At 34.2% G+C, this 27,284-nt stretch overlaps 1 protein-coding gene and 1 long non-coding RNA gene across 2 annotated transcripts in view; both read right to left on the bottom strand.

Moving 5' to 3' along the window:
• The window catches only part of LOC127872589 (breakpoint cluster region protein-like), a 96,813-nt gene extending 90,969 nt beyond the window's left edge, over positions 1-5,844 (bottom strand). Inside the window, exon 1 of the mRNA XM_052415916.1 lies at positions 5,833-5,844. The gene's annotated coding sequence lies outside the window, so the exon portion shown is untranslated. The remainder of the gene's footprint in view (positions 1-5,832) is intronic.
• Positions 5,845-16,720: 10,876 nt separating this feature from the next.
• LOC127871434 (uncharacterized) lies at positions 16,721-20,053 on the bottom strand. The gene is made up of 6 exons (XR_008045335.1): positions 20,004-20,053; positions 19,695-19,767; positions 19,159-19,308; positions 18,506-18,920; positions 17,755-17,826; positions 16,721-16,835 (listed from the first exon to the last, which is right to left on the bottom strand). It is a non-coding gene; the product is annotated as an uncharacterized LOC127871434 (long non-coding RNA).
• Between the last annotated feature and the right edge of the window lie 7,231 nt (positions 20,054-27,284).

Genomic DNA, 27,284 nt, shown 5'->3' with positions numbered 1-27,284 from the left:
AATATTTGAATCTTCAATAGTTATGCTCCGATTAACATTTTCTCACCATTGTGTTCCACTAAACAAGGTCTGTACTATAAAGTCTCATAATTTTCTGCCTGCTTTTCCTTTAATTGGCTTCCTTATTTACACCAAATACTCTAGTATTTCATAATTTATAATGATTAAGAAGCTTTGTTGCCACCTCTTTATAATCATATGCATTATGAATATTCTAAGAATTTGGCCTAAATGCCTTATAGATGATATAAATTAGCAACTTTTATTGAACTCCTTATAGGGGTATTCCACTACGACCCGATTCCCCACGATTTGTCCCGATTTCCAATATTTTGAGGTCGGGGACATTCGTAACTCAATCGGCGAAGGTCCTAACTCATTCGTAGCTAGTCGCGGGCGAGTCGTGAGCTCCCAAAAAATCGCGGCCAGTTTTTAAACGTGTTTAAAATTTGACCAAGACCTCCAAGACTGAATTTAATCGCAGTTGACTCGTAACAGTGTCGTAGTGCGTTCTTGGGCGTCGTAATGGAATCTTAGGTAATTCGTGACTCAATCGGGGAATCGGTGATCACGTGATCTGTCTACGAATCATTTACGACTTTGTAAAGACTCTCAAGAGTTCACCCCGATTGAGTTGCGAGCCCGCTAAGATTCTCGCGATTTAGTTACGAAACAGTAACGATTTTGTAAAGAATGATAAAAAAATAATATTTTTCCATCATGTTTTGTTGTCGAATAACCCACAGTAAGGAGTATAGATGCGTAGGAATAAAATCACGAATGCGGAGCACGAGTGCTTTGATAACACGAATCTATACTCCTTACTGTGGGTTATTCGACAGCAAGCCATCATAGAAAAATATTATTTCTATTCTTACACGATTCTGATTGATTTGCTTCAAGCTTTTGGACGTGAACTATATTTTTCAATACTCCGCCCTTCTTAGTACAAAGTTCACTATTTAGTGACGTCATTGAATTGTACAAACATTTGACGTCGTTTTCATTCATAAATATTTTGCAAATTACGTCACTTTCATTGAGAACAACACTCATAGAAACTAAATGACGTCACATGTGTTAATTCTTATGAAAAGCTGACATGCTATAAGTGTTTTCTTAATTACGTTTCTTAACAAACAAATTCTTAGCAGGCGTGGTCATGCCACTTATCACCAAATATACAATGTGTTGTTTCATTACATTTATATACGTGCTACATTTTTTTACATTTCTTTAAGAGCGGGATTTAAGCACATGCATTTTACTGCAATATTTTCTTTATTTATTCGGAACTATTTTCGAAACATTAAGCTCCGCCCATAATTTATTGCAGAATAACCCACACTTTATTTCCTTCTTTGTCTATAGAAAACAAGTCGCGTGCCGTGTTAGAATAAATATCAGTAGATATTGGCGCCGAATTCATGGGTGCGTTCGGTGTGGTCCTAGCTTAGTCGTGACCGATCTGCATCGTTCGTAGTACAGTCGCAGTAGATTCTTACACATCGTAGTGAAGTCGCGACCCTATTCGCAAGACTTTAACCGAACCCCACGATTCGTCGTAACTCAATCGTACCACTGTCGTAACTGAATCGCAGACTGTCACGAGTCTTCCCGATTCAATAAATGTAAGAAATCGTAGCGAATCGTGGGCTTGTTTTTGTAGTGGAATAGGGCCATTACTAACTCAATCTTTTGAAAATGTGTTCTAATTCTTTAAAATATAGGAAAACTTAGACCGCTTTCATGATGGCAACCGATTTTGAAAGGTACTCGTCAGTTATTACCCCCAATAAGTTGAACTTCAACAATTGAAGGTCTAATTGTTACCAGATATCATGTTATGACTTATTTAGTGCTGTTGATCATAATCTGAAAGCAGGTGCTAGATGCGAGACCAAGCAATTTCCATCTAAACATAGGAAATATTTCTTGAATTTTTTTATGCACAAATTCAACTTCACTTCAATATGCATAGTTCTAAGGTAGACATTAAGAATAAACCAGGATTTGGAATAATTCATATATTATACAAACTGTGAAACTACCTGTCTACCCTTGATAAGACTATAAGTAATGTATTTACAACAATAATGCTAAACCATGAAATGAAGTTTTAAATTTATGCATCAAAAATGTGATATTTCCAGAGATTTTGCCTACTTTCTTAAGATGTGTGTGTCCCTTTGGAAAATGGGACGTGTATGTATTACGTTTGTTGGTGGCGTCGGTGTTGGCGTCCCCTAGAGCGTGTACAGAGCATAACTCAGTCAATATTGTATAACTTGAATTGACTCCAAATCTGTTGTACATCTTTATGTCAATGTCCGTGACTGCAATGCGCAATAATTGTCACTCTGCACTTCTTATTAGCTTGACTGTTCGAAGAATAGTGGGGCTTTCCTACTTGCCCTTGCGTGGGCGTCTGCATAGCACTTTCAAGGTTAAAGTTTTGCATGCAACATGTTTCTAACATCATATCTCAGAAACCACTGAATATTTTTGTTCGTAACTTCATACATGTCTTTACTATTCTCATAGGACACTATCCAAGGCCCATAATTCTAGCATGGATTTTGACATAAGTATGGCCTTTTTTGTACTTTGAAAGTTTTTTTGTGCACATTCAATCTTCAAAACTACTAAAGGTTCCCATTTGAAGCGTACTACACATGTATGGGATCATAATTGATGACCACTTTCCAAGGCACATAACTCTTGTATGGATTTTGACTGAACTTAAACATTTCCAAGTTAAAGTTTTGTGTAAAACATCAGTCTTCAAAACTACTGAAGGTATTCATTTGAAACTTAATACACATTTACAGGATCATAATTGATGACAACTATCCAAGGCCCATACCTCTAGTATGGAGTTTGACTGAATGATGGCCCTTTTTGTACTGAAATAAATTCAGGTTTAAGTATTTCGTGCAACATCAATCTTCAAAATTATTAAAGGTATCCATTTGAAACTTAATACATATCTACGGGATCATAATAAATGATCACTATCCAAGGCCCATAACTAGAGTATGGACTTAGACTGAAAAATAACCCTTTCTGTACTTAAACAGTTGCTTCTTTAAGTTTTAGAAGCAATTGACATCAATCTTTAAAACTCTGTTAGTAGGTATTCACTTGAAAGTTAATACATGCCTGAAAAATTATTGGAGATTACTGTCAAATTCCCATAATACTGACATCTGAAATGAATTTTTATTTAATAATGGACTTTTTTTATTCTCAAGTACCAAGAAAAGTCCTACTGACAGCTCTTTTTGAGTTATTGCCCTTTGTAATTTTCATACTTTGTTTTTGTTCGGGCTATTTCTCCTATACTATAGAAGCTAGAGACTTGAAACTTCATATATGAAGAATATTTTTAGATGAAGTGCAGTGTGAATAAAATGTTACTCTGCATCTGTTATTATTTTAGTTATTGCCCTTTTAAATGGCTATACTTGATTTTTATCAGGTTTTTCTCCTATATATTATAAAAGCTAGAGACTTGAAACTACAAATTTAGATACATTAAGATATCATTGACAGAAAGTGCAGTACGCAAAAGATGTTACTCCGTACCTATTTTTTGTCGCCTGCTACAAAGTAGCTGCGACATATAGGGATCACTTCTCCGTCATCTGTCTGTCTGTCTTTCACAAATCGTTTCCGGAGCAAAACTCCTTTAGTATTGAATGTATCGACTTCAAACTTTTTAATGTGATACAGTTCATTGAGGGAAAGCGCAGTGACAAGGAATCATAACTCTGGGTGGTCTCCCTTTGTTTGAAAATCTTTTCCGGCGCATAACTCCTACAGTATTGAAGGTATCGACTTCAAACTTTATACAATGACAGGCGACACATGTGATTACTTATCGCTCTTGTTTTTTTACTTATTTCCCTTTGGTAATTTTCATACGTTATATTTGTACGGGCTATTTCTTCTATATTATAAAATCTTTAAACTTGAAACTTCAATATGTGGACGAATTTTATTGAGAAGAAGAACAGTGTACGAGAACTGGAACTCTGGTTCTCATATAATTTAAGTTATTGCCCTTAATTTATATATTGCCCTTAAGTTATTATATGGTAGATTTTATTGGGAAGAAGCGCACTGTCAATAACTGTTAATCTGCACATAATCTTCATTTAATTTTGATAAGTTCAACTTCTAAAAAACCGTTAGCTTCAGTCCCAATGCATCTTCACCTAAAAGATCATAACTGTTGACAAATATTGGCTAGGTCGAAAAGTCTTAATTATATCATACGGTTTAGCTAGAACTGTATCATACGGTTTATAAACCGTATGATACGCTTTAAACCGTATGATACGCTTTTAAGACTTTTGGACCGGTTCGTACGTTAAACCGTATGATTCTAAACCGTATGATACGAATCGTATCAGACGGTTTATGACGGGTATTATTAAATAGATTTATTCAGTGTAAACCGTATCATACGGTTTACGCTTAACCGTATGATACGAATCGTATGGGATACGGATAGGTCCAAAAGTCAGATGTGTATCATACCATCGTTTCAGACGGTTTAGCTAGAACAGTATCAGACGGTTTTGGGGTCATAAACCGTCCGATACGATCGTATCAGACGGTTTTGAATTTGAACCGACTGCACGCTTAACTGTTTGATGCGAAACCGTATGATACGATTCGTATCAGACGGTTTACGATTCGTATCATACGGTTTAGCGTAAACCGTATCATACGGTTTACACTGAATACATCTAATTTTAGATCTGATTGGCTGATTGGATATTGAATATTACCCTTCATAAACCGTCTGATACGATTCGTATCATATGGTTTCGAATCATACGGTTTAACGTACGAACCGGTCCAAAAGTCTTGAAAGCGTATGATACGGTTCTAACTAAACTGTCTGATACGAATACGACTTTTGGACCTATCCGTATCCCATACAAAACAGTATGAAACGGTTTTAGATAAAACTTCTTATGGGATACGGATAGGTCCAAAATCGTATTCGTATCATACCATCGTATCAGACGGTTTAGCTAGAACCGTATCAGACGGTTTGGGGGTCATAAACCGTCTGATACGGTCGTATCAGACGGTTTTGACTTTTGGACCGATTGTACGCTTAACTGTTTGATGCGAAACCGTATGATACGATTCGTATCAGACGGTTTACGATTCTATGGGATACGGATAAGTCCAAAAGTCGTATTCGTATCAGACGGTTTAGTTAGAACCGTATTAGACGGTTTATAAACCGTATGATACGCTTTAAACCGTATGATACGCTTTTAAGACTTTTGGACCGGTTCGTACGTTAAACCGTATGATTCGAAACCGTATGATACGAATCGTATCAGACGGTTTATGACGGGTAATATTCAATGTCCAATCACCCAATCAGATCTAAAAATAGATTTATTCAGTGTAAACCGTATGATACGGTTTACGTTAAACCGTATGATACGAATCGTAAACCGTCTGATACGAATCGTATCATACGGTTTCGCATCAAACAGTTAAGCGTACAATCGGTCCAAAAGTCAAAACCGTCTGATATGATCGTATAAGACGGTTTATGATCCCAAAATCGTCTGATACGGTTCTAGCTAAACCGTCTGATTCGATGGTATGATACGAATACGACTTTTGGACCTATCCGTATCCCATACCATACTGTTTAAAGCGTATCATGCGGTTTATAAACCGTATGATACGGTTTTAGCTAAACCGTATGATACGATTCTGACTTTTGAACCGGTTCGTACACCATAAGTAAGCGAGCTAATCGTGCGATTTCTTACTGTGTTTACGAAGCGTTACCTCGTCATTTTCAAGCTTGTCTGTTGCCAAAGTAGAGAGTCCACTGGTTGTTGGAGAGTCCTGTATATAATAAAGGCAATTAAGATTACGGGTTATGTTACACATGCTAGAAGCTGATGTTGAATTTAATACAAAAGGCCAAGTATAAAGAGAGTATTGTGTTCAATGATCTAAGCCAGCCCACTACAGTCCATTGACTACAACTAAAATAAGTAATGCTTATGCAGCATTAATTTAAGTAAAATGAAATGTAAATCGAAATACGTTCAGCAAAGATTTCATTAATATTAGCAATTGCTTCGAACTAGGTTAAATCTCGGATCGTATATTGATATCTGGAGTCCGTGGTTAAATATTGATCTGTAAGATATATATTAACATTTTAATAACGATGCCGATCGTATCTTAATATTTATATTAATTTAAATTATGGCATCAAATTTGAGCCAAATGATATCATTTCAAATAATATGCACTACGCAATAGCAATGAATTTAAATATATGCTTCACATATTGCATAAGATAGATTTCTAAGGATAGTGTTACTTTTGTTCCTTTGCATCAAGTTAATATCGTGTCTACCTTTATAGATATACAAATATACAGCATACATGTATATTAACATGAAACTAGACGAGGAGAAGACACCAAGTAATTGCCAATTGCTTGTTTCACTAATTAGTCATCACTTGGGTAGGTACGTGAAGCCCATTAACTGTTGTACAATTTTATGAAAATGACAGTCTACCGTCCGTATGCGTCCGTTGCATATGTCATATTACGTCGTGCCCTTAAGACACGTGATTGTGCACATGCTTCCGTCGGAAAATGCACACGTCACCATTGAGTGTTTCGATGCATATTAATATGTATGCATTACAGTAGGGGGATCAGTACACGTTAGCAACCGACCAGATAGGTCACAATTACTTCTTTTCGCGGCGCCGTTAGGCCGCCGCATAGATCTTGTTCATGATATTTTACGGATATTGGAAAACGTTTGAGTTTTAAAAAAATGAAAATAAAATAAATCGCAATCAAACTTGAAATGGACTTGTGTTCGTTATTGTGTTACATCGATTATGCGACATATGTTGTCACTATAAAAGTAATCCTGAATTTCTCAAAAAAGTTATAGCTATATGTAACGGATATGTGTGTATAACGCTTCAATACTAATATTATTTTCCAAAAACTACATATAAAGAATAATAAATCTGAAAAATGTAATTAACATTGGGTATAACGTACACAATATTGTCAAACAATGATTGATCTATCATATTCTGTGGAATATGATTTATTTAGCTTGACATTGGACATAGGGAAAGGTAGCGAGATATATGTTCGTAAAAAAATAATTGTAAATAAAATCTCATCGACCCAATTTTTTAAATAAAAGCACAGTTTAATATTCCATTTACTGATCAAATTTATATGTGGTGACTTTATTTTCCATTGCGACAATATTTGTGATATTGTTTTATTTAAAGATCCAGGACATTTCAGTGTAAGATTTTATTATCATTTTATGAAAGCTCATATGAAATACATGTTCACGAATAGCTGTGACCTTAAAATGTGACCTGGACCTTCAACTTAGTGATATGGTCCTTGCTTGCGCCAATTCATCTCTGTATGCTTGACTATTCTACTTGCTTTCACAATCATAGTTAGACTCAAGGCTATTATTTGATATTTGGACATGATATGTAACAAACACCTACTGGTCTGTGTTTTATTCGCGACAACCCCGTCAAACAATTATTTTCAGTTCTTTCACGGTATATAAACATATATTGATGCTGAACAAGTTATGCTCAGAGCAAAGTGTTATAGGTTTATTTAATATTATATAAGACATTAAACCTAAAATTTTAACATTGCACCTAGAAACCTTGTTCTCATGTGGGTGTGTCTCACCATGCTTGCTTTTTTGCCAAATTTTAGATGACCTTATGTTCTTGACAAAGCCTTTACTTTTCACTTAGAATTGTAACCTTGAGATTGGAACTTATAACATTCGTGACATGACATCGGAAAATCCATGACAATTTTTTTAAGTTCTTTGTGAAAATCTATAATGCTTTATTTAGCTATGCTCTGGACAAAAAGGACATATTATTGAATTGCAACAAATCACGGATTACAAGTCGCACGTCTAAACAACATCTGTGATGAACAAGCAAATACCAATTGATATATCCCTCCAAAGAAATTGTGTTCATGGATGGGTGCAAACCCTGAATTTACGACATAATCCGAAAAAAATGAAGGCTACTTGTTTTCTGCATTTCAATTATCCCCATTGATATTTATACACCTATGAAGTGTCATGTTAAAATCTTGCATCGCATCTGAGATATAGCCCTGAAATGTTATGTAATAAAACAGAACAAAGGGCAATAAATCTTTTGTAAGAAAGTGTAGGGTTATGGTTCTTAAGAATGGTACTTCTCCTCATTAATATCAATACACCCATAACAATTCATGTTGATATCTTATATTTTATATGGTTTCTGATATAGACAATCCCAGAATCGATAAATTGACCGCCGCCATATTGGCTATCACGTGACCCGCTGATCCTGACGGTACTGAAGAATTTGGCAGATTACACCGTAATCATAGTAAACACCCGCTTTATTCCAATAAACAGTACTTTATGACTTCGCACAGTAGAATTGAAAACAATTGAAACATGAAACCAAGGGACAAATGTATCACATCGTTAATCACTATTAATATATAAGTTAAATAAGAAATATACACGATATATTTATAAAATATGTGTCTCTGCAACAATATTCAGTGACAACACGTAATGTTTGAGGTCGAGTTTGCTTTGTATGCATACCTTTCCGTAATGCCTTTGTATAAAATTTAATTATTTCTTTATGGAATAAAATTATTCAATGAAAATTATAAAGGTTATAGAAATATCTAAAGTCCGAAGTAAACGTTGTGATTTGAGCGTAAATAGTGCCGGAGATATTAATGAGCGTACATTTGAAAGATTTCAGGACGAGGTAGACAATTTTATTGAAAAGTAGATATCTGCCTTTGTTTAAGCCTGTATTATTTCTCATTAAATACCGTACTTCTATAGTTCCGGAGGTACTCAATAAGAAGCATTGTAAGATTCAAGACCGAGGCCGACTTTTTTAATTGAATAGTACATATTTTTGTTTGTCTAAACATGTTCCATTTCATTATTAATATTTCCCGTGTAAGTGTCATTTTAAAGGTAATATAAAATTCTATAGCCGAAATGAAGTTTGTGATTAAAAAATTGGTCCAGAAATATTTATAAGCGAACCTCTGTAAGATTTCAGGTAGAGGCAAACTTTTTTAATCAAAAGTATGTATCTGGTTGAGTCTAAAACTAAAGTGCTTTTTAGCAATTTCTGTTATTTATAAATCGATCTCAAGCTAATACAAAAATCACTAGCCGGATATGAATTTTGTGATTCTAAATGAACAAGTACCGGAGCTATTCATTTGCAAAACTGTGTAAGATGTCAGGACATGGCATACTTTTTTATTGAAAAGGACATATCAGCTTTTGCCTATAACGTTCTTATATTATTATTATTGAAATAACGTTTAACATGTAATATCAAAGTTTATAGTCTGATATAAACTGTTTTGGGCTGTTCTCAATATGTTCTGATTTCATTATTGATTAAATTGTCTTAAGTCAATAACATCTAAATTCACGATAAACATGTTCAACATAAAAAATATGGAGCCTTAAATAAACTTGAATAGTTCCAAGTGTGTTCTCTATATTTCCTAAACGTATGTCTTTATTCAATTTTCGTTATAAAGTCTAAATTTACGATTAAAAAATAAAAACACGAAAAAATAAGTGATTTTTTTTCTTCGTTTCTTATGGATGATTAATTTCAGCAAGATAAAGGTCTTGAAAAAAACATCAGCGATAAAGGAGAGAACGAATCCGCTCAATGGAAGGCGATGTCCCAAGTGTGGATTTAAAGCGTTTATGGGTATGCACGTGACACCGCCTGTCTGCACATGTGTAGATACCGTAATTAAGATAACATATCACGTGTCACCTTTAAATAACATGTTTAATGACAATCAAGACCTTATTCTCGCCAGAGACCTATACAAATAGGTCCCTGTTCATGCTGAGTTTTATTACTCTTAATTGAATGTAGATGAACCTTATATCTTCTAATTACGTAATAACTGATATTAAAAAAACACGAACTATTACGTTATTATCAGATCGTTAACAGAAACTTTTTAAATCTTCAAATATATTCGATAAAATCGTTTCGCCTTCTTGTTTTCTTCAGGGACCTATACAAACATATATGTCCCTGTTGTTTTCTTCAGTACCGTTTTGGAGGCGCGCGCGTGTATTCAGGGCGGTAATCCGGGAGTTATCAATTTCTGGGATTGTCTATAAAGCCCTAAATAGTTTGTACGAACGAATGGACAACGCCAATTTGATATCCCTCCGCCTTTGGCGGGGAATAACAATACCCCCATAGACCACAGTCGTGCAAAAACAGTATTTAGTGCCACATAAGTTTTAGGTGGGGGCACAAACACGACTAAGAAAGTGTACCTGTTAAGAATACTTTGATCGTTTACGAAAGAAATCTGTATTTTGAAACAGGAAGTGTTTTTCCTTTATTAAAATTTACGTGGGAAACATCAAGGCCCAGAATTGCTTGCCTACATTGACTCTCAGATACTTAAGTTATCTAAGCTGGGATATTATTTTTCAAGATTATACTGGTACAAGTAGAAAAACGTGTTGTTATAGACAGAAGTCATCATGGATGATTTTGATGTTCTTTTTATCTGCTTCAAACAAAAACTTAAGATTAACCCTTTCAGCTGATTTAAGGGTACTTATAGTTTTAATCGTATTTTATCTTATTTATTAAGCAATTGTTATATTAGAGTAATAAGCATGTTCAGATTGAACAAGGGCTGTTTGTAAAACACGCATGCCCTCCGAATGGGATTTCAGTTGTAGTGGCAGCCATTGTGTGAATACGTTGGAAACCATTTTACTGTTTAAGGTCACTGTGACCTTCACCTTTGACCTAGTGACCTGAAAATCAATAGGGGTCATCTGCCAGTCATGATCAATGTACCTATAAAGTTTCATGATCATAGGCCTAAGCATTCTTGAGTTATCATCCGGAAAGAATACTGTTTCGAGTCATTGTGACCTTGACCTTTAACCTAGTGAGCTGAAAATCAATAGGGGTCATATGCAAATCATGATCAATGTACCTGTGAAGTTTCATGATCCTAGGCGAAGGGTTCTTGAGTTATCAACCAGAAACCATTTTACTGTTTCGAGTCACTGTGACCTTGACCTTTGACCTAGTGACCTGAAAATCAATAGGTGCCATCTGCCAGTCATGATCAATGTACCTATAAAGTTTCATGATCCTAGGCCTAAGTATTCTTGAGTTATCTTCCGGAAACCATTTTACTGTTTCCAGTCACTGTGACCTTGACCTTTGACCTATTGACCTGAAAATAAATAGGAGTCATCTGCCAGTCATGATCAATGTACCTATGAAGTTTCATTATCATAGGCCTAAGCATTCTTGAGTTATCATCCGGAAACCATTTTACTGTTTCGAGTCATTGTGACCTTGACCTTTGATCTAGTGACCTGAAAATCAATAGGAGTCATATGCCAGTCATTATCAATGTACATACAAAGTTTCATGATCCTAGGCCTTAGCGTTCTTGAGTTAACATCTGGAAACCATTTTAATGTTAAGAGTTACTGTGACCTCGATATTTGACCTAGTGACGTGAAAATCAATAGGGGTCATCTGCCATTTATGATCAATGTACCTATGAAGTTTCATGATCGTAGGCCTAAGCGTTCTTGAGTTATCATCCGGAAACCATTTGGTGGACGGACCGACCGACGGACTGACCGACGGACCGACATGTGCAAAACAATATACCCCCTTTTCTTCGAAGGGGGGGGGGGCATAATTATGCACTACCAATTACAGCACTCATTATATCGAAATATAGAAAAAAAAGCAATCAACTTAAAGCGACAAGTATATGATTTTCACTCAAACGCAAATCAAACTATAGAGACCTTATGTATGACTATTGAGCCTTGACTTGAACGAATATGATATGATTACTTGTATAAGGCCTGGTATCTACATGTTCTGTTATTAAGCATATGTCTGATACCTATAATGAGAACATGTATGACTTCAGTTAATTGTATCCTAGCCCCTCCCTATTGTTTAAAGAATCTGTTGTGTATGTTACATGTATGCTTTTGGGTTAATATCAGTATCATAGTTGACACAAATTATTTTATAATGTTGCAGATTAAAAGCTTATGCAATGCCGCTTTTTGGAACGGTTCATGGTTTAAATATAGGAGCCAATTATTTCGTATTGAAGTTACAAAAGAATCCTTTTAAATACAAACATGACAAATATTTTTTAACGTTGAAATATTTATGTTAATTAATCGTATTCACAATATTAAACAAGAGAAAGCTATAATATAATGCGGGTAGAAACCATTATTTAATGGAAAACTATTGCAATTTACTTATTAGCTGTTGGAACATAGCACATTTGAAATATTTACCGTCATATTCACCTCATGACCGCTCAACAGCATTTCATGGTTATTAAGATCTTTTTGAATCTCATCATATTCTTGTTCCAATTGCCCTTCTTTTTCAATCAACAGCTCAAGTTGGTGACTGAAAACGCAACACAATCTTTTCGATAGTTGTCAATACTTCCATGTTGGGAAAAGAGTCATGTATTTGTATGTATGTGAGTGTGATGCGAGTTCATTCTGTTTATCAATATATACGTTTATTATATAAAATTGTCTATTCGCTCATAAATATTGTTCATTGTTTTGTCGTTCTACATCTTTTTGTTCGAAATAGGATGCAGACCTATGCTAAACGTTTGAACGCTTAAAAGGTTCAAATATTTGTAAAGGTTCTAACTAACTAACTGTTACGAATGGCGCTAACAATTCCAAATTACTTATGTTTGGCAAAAACTCTATATGGGGTATGTTAATCCCTTTATACGTAGATACGTTTCGGTTTCTTACTTATAATCACATATAAGCAGTTTATTTAATTAATTCACTGGCTGCGCTTCACTGCACAGGCAACTTAAGCTTCTCTGTTTTTTATTGTTTCCACTTTAGCATGACTATTAATTGTTAACACATACTGATGACAGAAAAATGTACACCCATGTGGTTAATCGACATATTGCTGACACCATAATATACATTTCTGTACCATAATTGTGTTAACCCTTACCTTGCTAATTAGCTGAGTCAAGCGAGAGGGTATCGCTGTGTATGTTTTTTTATATATATATTTTCTGAATATCAAACAGTATTTATGGTTAAACATATTTTGAATTATTGTGTTATATAAACATTCCCTAGTAATTCTTATTCAGTAAACATTATAACTGAGTTAATGTCGAAATGTATGAAAACTATACTTTATAAATATATGTTAGTATATAAGTTAGGTTTTAATGTTCAAATTCAAACTTTGATGATAATCTCTTTTTTGTAATGCAACAGCGATTCCAATAGTGAACGCTTGATAAAAAAGGACCAAACCTGGGTTCACTTCTAACGCCTAAGGTCCAAGCAGACTCTCGTCTCAGTACCTCGACAGTTTCGTTCAATGTGCTGCAATGATACAACAGTTAGGGTGTATTGTATTCATATGTTTTCGTGTATTGCAGGTTTAAACGTTGTATATCAATTTTTAGAAAGTTTGGGTTCGATAAAACTCAGGCGCATCAGTTTGTTGTAAATAGAGACGATACTACGAAATCTTACATCAATCTGTTTTGCAGTATTTTTTTCTTCTTCTTCTGGATGATCATGTGTTCTTCTTGTGATTCAATTCTGTAGAAATTGTATAATAAATGACATGCATCACGTGCAGATAAAATACTTTAAAATATTAATTTAACTGTAAATGGTTCCAATTTATGGAAATGTTCATAAGACCATTATTTGTTAAATATGTCTAATATAATAAGCAATATAGAGCTAAACCATCACATTTTGCGATTTTATCTAATAATAATTGTGACAATAAAAATTAAAGCAATTGTCTATTTATAATGATCATGCCAACATTTCACAACGTTATGATATTAATACAGTATTTAAATGCGATATTTACTGTCGTAGCCATTTGTTTCTGTCCTCGTTACTGTTAGACTTCACTGACCTAGAAATGTAAAGAATATATAACACGAATACTAGTAATTATTATGGTTATTATGAAAATTCGTTATTAGGATAATAAAAATAATAATAATAATTATTATTATTATTATAATCCTTCTTCCTCTTCTTCTTCTTCTTCTTCTACTTCTTCGTTTTCTTCTTCTCCTCCTCCTCCTCATTATCATTATCACCATCATCATCATTATGGTTATTATTAAAATTCATTATTAGGATAATAGTAATAATTTTATCATCATCATCATCATCATCATCATCATCATCATCATCATCATCATCATCATCATCATCATCATCATCATCATCATCATCAAATATAACACAAAATAGATAACATAACTATTTCAAACATTTCAAACTGTTTCAAATTGTTGATTAACAAGACAAATACTGTAAGTTTATGTAAAAAGAAAAGACATTACACTTTATTATTAGTTTTTACTCAACGTACTGTAATGACAAATTTAGTTTTTTAATTTCGTCTTCTCTGAGTGCTATATCTTGTTGTAGAAGGTCCATTTCCTTCACTAAAGTTTCCTCGTTTTTCACACAGATCTTTCTCATATCTTCTAATGATTTTGCTATCGTCAGAAGTTCACTGAAATCAATAATAACCACCATGAACAAAGAAAAAGTTTTTGATCATTCGCTGCATCCGCACCAATGTTCAATCAGACTCTTATGCAAATGGTTTTGCTTATTTGAGCAACTCGATATGATACATTAAACTTATAAATGTTTTCATTTGTACTTACAACAGGAAAACTCGAAGTTTTCGTTAAATGAAAACTCTTTATATTGAAAATAAACCGCGTAGATTAACAAATACATGTAATGCATACTTTCAAATTCTACTTTAATTTGTTTAAGATCATTTTCCAGTTTAAATAATTGAAACTAAAACATGACAAAGTTGAGTTTGGTGAGCCTTGACCAAAAGATTGGTCGCAAAATACAATGGGAAAATATTTTGACTCTCAGAAAGATGTCATTAAATTACAAGCGCAGTCTGTTTTCCTCTATGTTGCACATTTGATTAATAAGCATCAAATAAAGTTTGTTAAACTGGGTATGTATTTTTTAATTGATGGTAAATTCTTATTTATAAATTAATTTAAACTAGTTATTAACTAACTAATGAACTAATTAACATAATAAAGTTAAAAGCCACCATATTTCGATTTAAGATACCAAGTATGAAAAATAGAGTATAATTAAAAACTTAAGTTATTTCAGGATTTATCAATGAGTCATTTAGCTAATTACTGATGTATAAATTATTTACATTAACAAGAAATTAAAAAATCAATGTCCGTTTTTATTAACACATGAAACTATCGATTTCCCGCCATCCCATGATCTAACCAGCCTATAATGTTTTTTTATATATTACAGCCGATAATGATTGGAGACCTTACCTAGAATGGGCTGTGGATATTTGAGATTTTAACATTTCACATTCCTTCATTGGCTCTTCATATACTCCCCGGTACATTTGAATTGTTTTTTCCTGAAACAAGTGCCACATATATTGCCATAATTTGCTGTTGATAGAAAAGGGATAGAATAAAGGGGACGCCAATGTTCTCGCACATGCATCCTCGAATTAACGGAAGAAAACGTGCATCTTATATGTTTTCTATATTGATACATTTCAAAAATGCTTTCTAGTAGTTATTTCTATAATGAGAACATGTATGACATCAGTTAATTGTATCCTAGCCCCTCTCTATTGTTTAAAGAATCTGTTGCGTATGTTACATGTATGCTTTTGGGTTAATATCATTATCATAGTTGACACAAATTATTTTATAATGTGGCAGATTAAAAGCTTATGCATCACCGCTTTTTGGAACGGTTCATGGTTTAAATATAGATGTCAATTATTTCGTATTGAAGTTACAAAAGAATTCATTTAAATACAAACATGAAAAATATTTTTTAAAGCGGGACTGCACGATTTTGTCAAATATTTATGAATTTATATAAATGTGTAAAAAAAACTTGTTATGCATATATTTCAATATAACGTAAAAGAAAAGTTAAGAAGAACATGTGTCGAAAAATGCAAAATAAGCCAGATATTTAATTCTGAAATCGAAAATGTCTGTACAGTGGATTTCGCCAACATGTATATCATGCATGTATGATGTGAATATAAATTTAGTTTTAAGAATCATTTTAATATCCTGCAACGATATATATTCATACGACACAAGAACACTAACTCCGTTCCTAATAAAAAGACGAATGCTTCGATTATTATCAGAAAATATGTACGAAATATCTTCGTCACAATCGGCTCGGGGCGCATATTTGTCTTTGCTGCATTTTATGTATTTCTTCTTCAATGTATACTTTTTCTTGCCTCTTTTGTGTTATTGTTACATATTGTTATCAATATATTATAATTAAACACATATAAAAATCGTGCAGTCCCGCTTTAACGTTGACACATATATGTTAATTAATCGTATTCACAATATTAAACAAGAGAAAGCTATAATATAATGCAGGTAGAAACCATTATTGAATGGAAAACTATTGCAATTTACTTATTAGCTGTTGGAACATAACACATATTAAATATTTACCGTCATATTCACCTCATGACCGCTCAACAGCATTTCATGGTTATTAAGATCTTTTTGAGTCTCATCATATTCTTGTTCCAATAGCGCTTCTTTTTCAATCAACAGCTCAAGTTGGTGACTGAAAACGCAACAAAATATTATCGATAATTGTCAATACTTATCAAGCATTAACACTTAGCTATTTCCATATGAGGAAATGTGTCATAGATTTGTATGTATGAGAGTGTGATGCGAGTTCATTCTGTTTATGAATATATACGTTTATTATATAAGATTGTCTATTCGCTCATAAATATTGTTCATTGTTTTGTCGTTCTACATCTTATTGTTCGAAATAGGATGCAGACCTATGCTAAACGTTTGAACGCTTAAAAGGTTAAAACATTTGTTAAGGTTCTAACTCACTAACTGATACGAATGACACTAAAAATTCGAAATTACTAATGTTTGGCAAAAACTCTATATGTGGTATGTTAGTCCCTTTATCCGTAGATACGTTTCGGTTTCTTACTTATAATCACATATAAGCAGTTTATTTAATAAATTCACTGGCTGCGCTTCACTGCACAGGCAACTTAAGCTTCTCTATTTTTTATTGTTTCCACTTTAGCATGACTATTAATAGTTAACACATACTGATGGCGGTAAAATGTACACCCATGTGGTTAATCGACATATTGCTGACACCATAATATCCATGTTTATACCATAATTGTGTTAACCCTTACCATGCTTATCAGCTGAGTCAAGCGAGAAGGTATCGCTTTGTATGTTTTTTGCTATTTTCCGAATATCATACAGTAGTTATGGTTAAACATATTTGAATTATTGTGTTATATAAACATTCCCAAGTAATTCTTTTTCAGTAAACATTATAACTGAGTTAATGTCGAAATGTATGAAAACTATACTTTATAAATATATATGTTAGTATATAAGTTAGGTTTTAATCTTCAAATTCAAACTTTGATGATAATCTCTTTTTTGTAGTGCAACAGCGATTCCAATAGTGAACGCTTGATAAAAAAGGACCAAACCTGGGTTCACTTCTAACGCCTAAGGTCCAAGCAGACTCTCGTCTCAGTACCTCGACAGTTTCGTTCAATGTGCTGCAATGATACAACAGTTAGGGTGTATTGTATTCATATGTTTTCGTGTATTGCAGGTTTAAACGTTTTACATATTTTTTTAGAAAATTTGGGTTCGATAAAACTTTATCAGTTTGTTGAAAAAGTTTTTTTAATTTCTTCTTCTCTGCGTGCTATATTTTGTTGTTGGAGGTCTATTTCCTTCACTAAAGTTTCCTCGTTTTTCACACAGATCTTTTTCAATGGGAAAATGTTTTGACTCTTAGAAAGATGTCATTAAATAACAAGCGCAATCTGTTTTCCTCTATGTTGAACATTTGATTAATAAGTGTCAAATAAAGTTTGTTTAACTGGGTATGTATTTGTTTAATTGAGGATAAGTTCTTATTTAAAGTTAAATTTAAACTAATTATATAAAATAATAAAGTTAAAAGCCGCCATATTTCGATTTAAGATACGAAGTATGAAAAATATAGTATAATTTAAAAAATTAGTATAATTAAAAAAATAAGTTATTTCAGAATTTATCAATGAGTCATTTAGCTAATTACTGATGTTATTTACATTAACAAGAAATTAAAAAAAAAACAACGCCCGTTTTTTTTTAAACGCAGGAAACTATCGATTTCCCGCCATCCCATGATCTAACCAGCCTATCATGTTTTTATAGATTACAGCCGATAATGATTGGAGAACTTACCTAGAATAGGCTGTGGATATTTGAGATTTTAACATTTCACATTCCTTCATTTGCTCTTCATACATTTGAATTTTTTTTTCCTGAAACAAGTGCCACATATATAGCCATTATTTGCTGTTGATAGAAAAGGAATAGAATAAAGAAGACGCCAATATTATCGCACATGCATCCTTGAATTAACGGAAGAAAATGTGCATCTTATGAACGCGTTTTCCATATTGATAAATATCAAAATTTCTTTCTAGTAGTCGTCCAAATTGCTATGAAAGGCATAATATTGCCGTTGTGTAGTGTATGCGGTGTCCGCCTAGCGTAATCTTCCCCTAAAGATCGCAAGTTGTGGTTGTACTCAGAAAACGGAATCGAGAGTGCCTCAACAAGCCTTGGTCTTTGGATGCAGTCGAACCAAAAATTCCTAAATTAAATATTAAATGCATAAATAACACACGTTTTATTGATGTACTTGTTTCGCAAATTTGATGACACAATTGCCGTTACGGTAGCTGAGTGGAGTTTTCATTTACGCGCTTTTGATACGGAAACTAAAATATTACTCGTCATGATTTTTAAACGGAACATGATCAAAGATAAGTGTCGGGATTATTTGACGAGCTAAAATAAAAGTTGTTTTTCGTACACATGTTTCTATCTACCTGGCTAGCATTTAGAGCTTCCAGAAAACAGCTCCTTTCCGACAAACGTCGGAAATGATAATCCTGATGTTTGAACATCTTTTCCGCTTGTCTCAAGGATGACTGAAAGATCGCTGTTTTTTCCTCAAGCGAACGCTTATCAGTTGGTTCCTAAGAATGGATATACAAAAAGACATGATAGCAAACGCGCGAATTTGTTTATAACACGGTGGGATACCGCATAATCAGTATATTCAACGATACGAAATAGTTTGTTTAGAACCTTTACCAGGACAGGTTAAGGAAACAGACTGATTATGATACGTAACCTTGAAAAGGGATAACTTCAAACAAGACAAATCCGGACAATTCCTGTTCTCTATAATACTTTTTCATAGTCTTTAAAATATGTTGATATCAGTTATATTCAATGTTAAACGTTGTGTAAACACTTTGAATTAAATAATTTGATAGGACATATTCCATAATTTGTCAAAAAGCTTTTTCTCTAATTAAAGGAAAAAATTTCACTTATTCGGATCCATTTGTTGAGTTACCTGAATCCGAAGTATCATTTCCTTCGCTGCAGATCTTATATCTGAGAATACCTTTTCAAACGACATAACGCCACTAAAATGGTTAAGCAACAGTTATAAAGACTGTTACGAAATCTTTTAATTTAAATTGGTCCATTATATACAATATGTGAGTATATCTATAAATAAATATGTGTATATCCAAGAATTAATATATTTAACCATACCAACATTCAAATATACATATGTGGACAAGATAAACCGTCAATTGTATGGTACATAAAAGTTGTTAATTTATACAATATCTGACAAATTTATGAGTTCATGTACCTGTATTGCTTATTTATGTCGTTGTCAACGTTACATATGTATTGTCTCTGAAAGATAAACACAGTAAAAAAACAATACTTCAAAAGACACTGTTTTTTTAAATTGATAAAAACAATGGTTCGGTGTAAGCAGATGATTGGTAGGAATGACTGGTGCTAAATGTGAGTTCTACCATCATCTGTTTACATGTATTATGTAAAACAAACTGTGGCGTACAAGGAATAATACATTAAAACATGATAATTTGCAAACAACAATCGATTGATTCCACATTGCACAATCGATTGGATTAAACATAAATTACTGCCAAACTATGTTGGAAGATGTTTTCAAACAATGTGAAAATATTTATGTCTATATGATGGTAGATTATGAACGTTGTGATATTGTGACGAAGTCACACAACTATATCTTTAGTAAAAAGTACATTTAGGTTATTTCATGTATTTACATCATTCCATTTGATAAATTCCTATATGAGACCCACTAGACGGTAAATCAATTAGGTACAAGGTCATTCCATTGCACCTATTGGTATCTCCCGCCCAGCGTATGATTTTTAATATTCTGTCTGGAAAATTAATACAGTGCGTGTTCATTTTTCTATGTAGTTGATAGCCATGCACTCGTTCAATGCATTTGTATTTATGTGCCTAAATGTAAAGTGTTTATTTTAAACTATTGTACACAACGCAAGAACATATTTTCAAGACACTTATTACTACTGAATTATTTTTATTAATGGAGTTCTTTTGACATAAGTTTTACCTCACCTGAGCACACTTTGCTCATGGTGAGCTATGGGATACCGTGTCCGTCAATGACGTATCCGTGTGTCCATGTGTCAACTTTATATTAATAAGAAATCTCCTAAATTCGTTTCGGTCCGTTGATTTATTAAGCCATGTGACCTTTTGAAGTGTTTTTAACTACAAAATCTCATCTGAAACCCCGTGGTGTAGATGTTTAATTGGTTTATACCATAGTTGTGTAGCATATTCAAAGTTTATTAAAATTATGCTCCCAATTGCAAAAACGAGCTCGGCCCCGAAGATCCCCGCTTAAATATACACTTATACAAATATATGGAATGTCTTTAAATTTTCATTTTCGGAAACTTAAAGACTAAAATCTTTCATGCATAGTGTGTAGCATCATCTAAAGGTTCTGAAATAGTGTTTTAAATTATGTACCATAGGGTCAAAACTGGTCACGCGATTAGAATCACCAGTTTTAAGTTTACGTGTATAAATAAAACTCTGTAAAATCGTCATATCTGAAAGCGCAAATGTATGTATGTATGTAGCATCTTTCATAGGTCTTTTACAAAATTGTTAATAAAATATCCCTAGATCCCTATCCGAAAACATTTAAAAATTAACATGTCTAAGATCTCAACACCCATGGCTTTAATATTCAATATAAAACAAAAATATACAGGTCGGCTACACAGTTTGTTAAAAAAATGACTTAGGGTACACTCCGGTTCACAATGGAAAACTTTACCAGGAAAAGCACGGTTTTAAATTATGACAGTTATACTGCACAATACTTATTTTTAATGAATGCGACATTTACCGTTGTTGTTGCGACATATAGCGGCTGTAAATTGTGGCGAAATTTGTACGGCCAATGCGTTAATGCGGCAGTATGTTTTGCGACATTTAGCGTTGGTCGTGATCTGAGCGTCAGCCTTGCGATGTATAACGCCAAGCACAGGTACTTGAAAAAAAATTTGGTCCTTATATATTTATAATAAGAGAAAAGGTATCCAACGATGATTTCATAGGTGTATTTAATAGCACAATGCAATAGCAGGCAAGATCAAACAATGCACACATATGTCGTTGCCGACGTAGTTCGAAGGAAAACTGAGTAAATGAAAAGCGTTCTTGGAGTTTATAGCAAAGTTCTTGTTTTATTGTGAAAAATCGACCGAAATTGCCTTCCGTCATAACTGACGTTTGGACGTCGAGAATTACACACTGCGATTTTGGAGTCATATTTGTGAAACTTTTAGCTGTTTTGGACATGGACATGTACTTGGTGGATTTTCATTAAATAAAAGGTGTTTAATCATAGATGGACTCTTCCTACTGGCAACCCACCCGATACGACTCGAGTTAGTCTGTTCAACAGGCCTTAGGTTAACGGAGTTAGCCTGTACGGACAGGCAATGGTATTACCATCATACCATTTGGTATGGGGTTAGCCTCTAGATAACCTGGCTCAAAGATCTACAAATAAATAGTTTATTTATAGATAACGAAGGAAAAGGGATTAGGCTACGGTATCTCGATCTTCTTGATTATGTATTATAAATATTGAAAGAAAAACGCCTTTTTAGGTCTTAAACCAATAAAGAATGGAAATATTGGTTATAAATTTATATTTTATTCAATGAATTTAGAACATTTTAAGATTAAATATATTGCACACTGATAGTGAATAGATTAATAATTTTGAAAACACTAGGGATTTGTTTGTAGTTTAATTATATTAAAGTATGAAATGCCAAAAATAATAATCAATAATTGTAAACAGAACAGGGTTTCATTCAATCATTTATTTATGTATTAATGTATTTATTTATGTATTAATGTATTTTTTATGTATATATTTATTTATTCATTCATTCATGCGTTTATTCATTCGTTCATGTATTTCTTTCTTTATTTATTTATTCATCAATTTATTTATTTATCTATCTATTTATCTATTCATTCCGTTTGTGCGTACGTGAGTTTGTTCATTGGTTTATTGGTTTGTTCGTTCGTTCGTAATTTCTTTCAGTCAGTCAGTCAGTCAGTCAGTCAGTCAGTCAGTCAGTCAGTCACTCACTCAGTCACTCAGTCAGTCAGTCAGTCAGTCAGTCAGTCAGCGAGCGAGCGAGCGGGCCGGCCTGTCGGTCGGTCGTTCTTGCGCTCGTTTGTTATTTTGTTCGTTCGTTCATGCGTCCGTCAATTTGTTTGTTCGTTCGTTCGTTTGTGCGTTCGAGTTTTTCTGCGTTCGTTATCATCATCATCATCATCATCATCTTCATTATCATCATCAGCATCATCATCATCATCATCATCATCATCATCGTCATCATCATCATCATCATCATCATCATCATCATCATCATCATCATCATCATCATCATCATCATCATCATCATCATCATCATCATCATCATCATCATCATTTTTATTTTTATTTCATTTCTTTATATATTTTGTATTATTTGTACTGTATTATATTAAATGCATATTATGTTAATGCTGCCACGTTAAAACAAACTAAATGTTGAATGAAGTCACAAAAATCAATTGGTGATATCGTCACATAGCAGGAGGAAGGGTGCCTTGGGTACTTTATGACATCTCATGCCGACAGGGTGATTGATGTCGGTGTGTCATGCTACATTGTCCTGTTTATTGGACCCTTTATGCGATAAAGCCGCTTTTAATAATTGCTTAACAATACGAGACTGCGAAAACAAATTCCACAGGTTATTTATTTGACTCTTTCTTTGTTTCAATTTATATTAAAAGTATATTGATTATCTTAAGTGTGACTGTCTTTAGTTTAAAGATTTAATACGAAATTACATTTAAAAAAAAGTTATTAATTTACCAAAGCAATTGACTCTTTTACATGTATTTATTTTTTTTGAAACTACGATAATGGTATGATAATAAGATGCTCGGTGCATATCCCATTCGTGAAAATTAAGGTTAAAATAAAACGTTTATATTTAAATCACTGATTTTTTTAAGTTTTAAGTCGTGTATCAAACACATCAAATGGGCCATGAAATACAAAAGCAGTCTGCTTTTATTTCACTACGATGCATCTATCGCTAGCAATTAGTGACCCCTATCATAAAAACACCATGGTATGAAAGCGCGATGAAATCAATAATTTGCCGATAGATCGGTGATAGGGTGTCAAAAACAACGCTAGATCACTTGACTAGTAAATATGGTTTGTTAATTGGGGGCAATACAGGGATTAGCAATGGTAATTTAAGCCAGACAAAGCTTGATTAGCGAATTTTATTGTGAACTTATAGTAAATAGGTCGTTTTTTACGAATCTCGGGACAAATTGTGCCACATCGGGACAAACACCTCAAAAGCAGGACTGTCCCGCCAAGATCGGGACGTCTGGCATGTATGTTCATATGGCATATTATGTATGTAGCATACGTCTGTTCTCAACGATCGAACTATATGGTATTTAAGTATTTAATTTAGACGCAGTTGTCTTTCCACACATTCTTATCACACATTTATGACTACTTGCGTTTCTTAATTGGACAATCTAACCACAACACTTTACGACAGAAAATTTAAGTCAGACTAATAAAAAAGGGAGCGGGCCTATGTCTGATCTATATGAGATAACTTGACGCTCAAATGGATAAGAAAGGGATCATCACAGCAGGTTGCTAATACACAATGTAGACTTCCGCTGTTTTATTGTTGGAACATGTTTGTTTAGGAAGCATAGGCAAAATAATATGGAATCCAATTTTGAAATAAAAAATCGTCTGAAAATAGCGCCGTTGACTTTTTAATTGAAGAGTATAGATGACATCAAAGTCGAAGAAGTGATTTTCTAGACACCTGGAGATAACTGAGGACGACACATACAATTAAGTAAATAATAAAACAGCTAATACGCATCCCATGGAGGCAGATAATATCTTACTTAAAAGTCAACAGATTAGTTCAGGCTAAAAATCGTATTTTATAAAGGAATATAATTGCATCTCTGTCCGATTAGATGTCTTGCAAGTGAATGTTTATTTCAAATGTAGTATGTGCTATGATAGAAACCAACTTGGCGCATAAATTATTAAGTTATTTAATAACGTGCCTTGATTTTTTTCTCGTCTGTGAGAGTTTAAACTTGTATTATACTGTGCAAAGCACCCATGATACTTCACCGATGTTATTTCCCTTAAGACTTTTACATACGGACAAGTTTTGAATGTACACACATTCACATAGACAAACATTATTGCAAATAATCGTATCAATTTAATATTCATCAAGCATCTTACTTAATGACCAGGATGGTTTAATCGCCTTTCTATTAAATATATATTTTTTAGTAATATACACTATTTAAATTTAGAACGTTTTTTTTATAATTTTATTTTATTTTGTATGTTTGTTACACCAATATATTTCAAAAGAAAATAAATGCATTTAATTAACTAAAACAAGCTAAAAAGTTGAACACAAAATAAGAAAATAAATTATTAAATCCACAAAAAAAAATGAATGAATGAATAAATGGCTGGCTGGCTGGCTGGATGGATGGATGGAAGGGAGGGAGGGAGTTAGGGAGAGAGAGAGGAAGGAAAGAAGGAAGGAAGGAAGGAAGGAAGAGAAGAGGGATGGTGGAGGGCGGAGGCGGAGGAGGACTTAGTAGGAAGTCCTGGAAGGAAGGTAGCTTCCTTCCTAGGAATTCTTCCTTCCGCTTCCTTCTTCCTTCCTTCCTTCCTGCTTCCTTCCGGCCTCCTTCCTTCCGTCCCGTTGCCTGCTTCCTCCTTCTCCTCTTCCTTCCGCCGTCCTTCCTTCTCTCGTCCTTCCTTCCTTCCTTCCTTCCTCCTCTTCGCCTTCCTCCCTCCTTCCTTCCTTCCTTCCTTCTTCCTTCCTGCCGTCCTTTTCCTGAAGATCGCAGCTAAACTGCTCATTAGGACCTTCACTCCCTTCCGTCTCCGCTTCCTCAAGGTCTTAGGTAAGAAGGAAGAAGCAAGCAGGAAGAGCATGGACGCCAGAAGCAGGAAGGAAGCAAGGAAGGAAGAAAGCAAGGAAGGAAGGAGGATGGTTCGATAGATCCTGGGATGGATAGGATGGAAAGAACGAACGAACGACTCATGAACAAACGAACGAACCAAATGACCAACCGCACGAAGCACAAAGTAACGAAAAAACAAACGGAGACGGACGAAGGGATGGAAAGATTAATGAATGAAATGAACGAATAAATAATTAAATACAAACAAAAAACAAACAAGGAAAAGCATAAAACATAAATACATAAATGAATGAATAAATGAATGAACGAACGAACGAATGAATGATCGAACGAACGAACGAACGAACGAAAAAAAGAATTAACCAAAGAACAAACCTAAAAAGAACGAAATAACAAAAGAACAAACAAACGAACAAACAAACGAACGAACCGAGGAACGAACCAAAGAACGAACGAACCAACCAACCAACAAACAATAAACAAACGCACGAACTCACAAACGAACAAACAAACGGATGGACGGACGGATGAAACGATAAATGAATGAATGAATTAATAATTAGATAAATAGATGGGTAAATAATTAAAAAAATAATTAAATAAAATTACGCTCACACTTCTTGTTGTTGTTTTTTTTGCTATTGCATACTTAAATATAATTGTGTGTGTGTTGTTGTAGTTTATTTACAGGTCTTTTCCGCGTCTTCGCGACTACATAAGGTATCGACCTGCCCCTGTGCTGTTTCAGGGGGGACAACCTCCAGATTAATTCTTGTCTGGACGCAGCTCCGCCGAGGGAGTGCAGCAAGCAGCTCTGCCTTTATGGCCGCTCTCGTTGTCACCGGCCGTCGTCTTCAACCCCGAGGCGGTTTCCCCAGTACGTTGAGCGCACTGAGTACCGCCGCCCCGGGTCCACTCTCTAGGGCCACACCCTCGATGTTTCTGATGCCATCACCAGGTCCACCCCGTAAGTCTTCCACACTGGTAAGCTCGCTGTCCCGCTCTCTCCAGTCCCTCTCTTGGAAAGTATAGTATGAAAGCCACACTACCTCCTTGACCCTTGCATACAGAGTGGCTCGGGCCCCCGGTCTTCAAGATCCTGGAGACAGCGAACCCCCGTCGATTAACCAAGTCCTCTCTTGGAAGGTATAGTGTGAAAGCCACACTACCCCCTTGACCCTTGCATACAGAGTGGCTCGGGCCCCCGGTCTTCAAGGTCCTGTATCAGCGGTTGACGAGACCGCTGCATCTTCGGGGAGACAGCGAACATAGCAGTGTAGATGGTTAAATATAATTTAACTACATGTATCTTTTTTTTATTCTTCACGAGGTCTTTGAGGTCCGACCTGTCTACATGTATCAACAAATGCATAGTGTTTTTCAATATTATGAATCTTTTGTACATTTCACAGGTATTACAAATAAACCACGCGGTAACAAGATTCACTTTAGCATTTATTAAATTCAATCTTAAAATGTTATAAATTCATTGAATAAAATATAAATATATAACCAATATTTCCAT

Source organism: Dreissena polymorpha, chromosome 3 (assembly GCF_020536995.1).
Source record: "Dreissena polymorpha isolate Duluth1 chromosome 3, UMN_Dpol_1.0, whole genome shotgun sequence".
Classification (NCBI taxonomy): Eukaryota; Metazoa; Mollusca; class Bivalvia; order Myida; family Dreissenidae; genus Dreissena; species Dreissena polymorpha.
The sequence above is the reverse complement of the archived record's forward strand: the minus strand, read 5'-3'. Positions and strand labels throughout refer to the sequence as shown.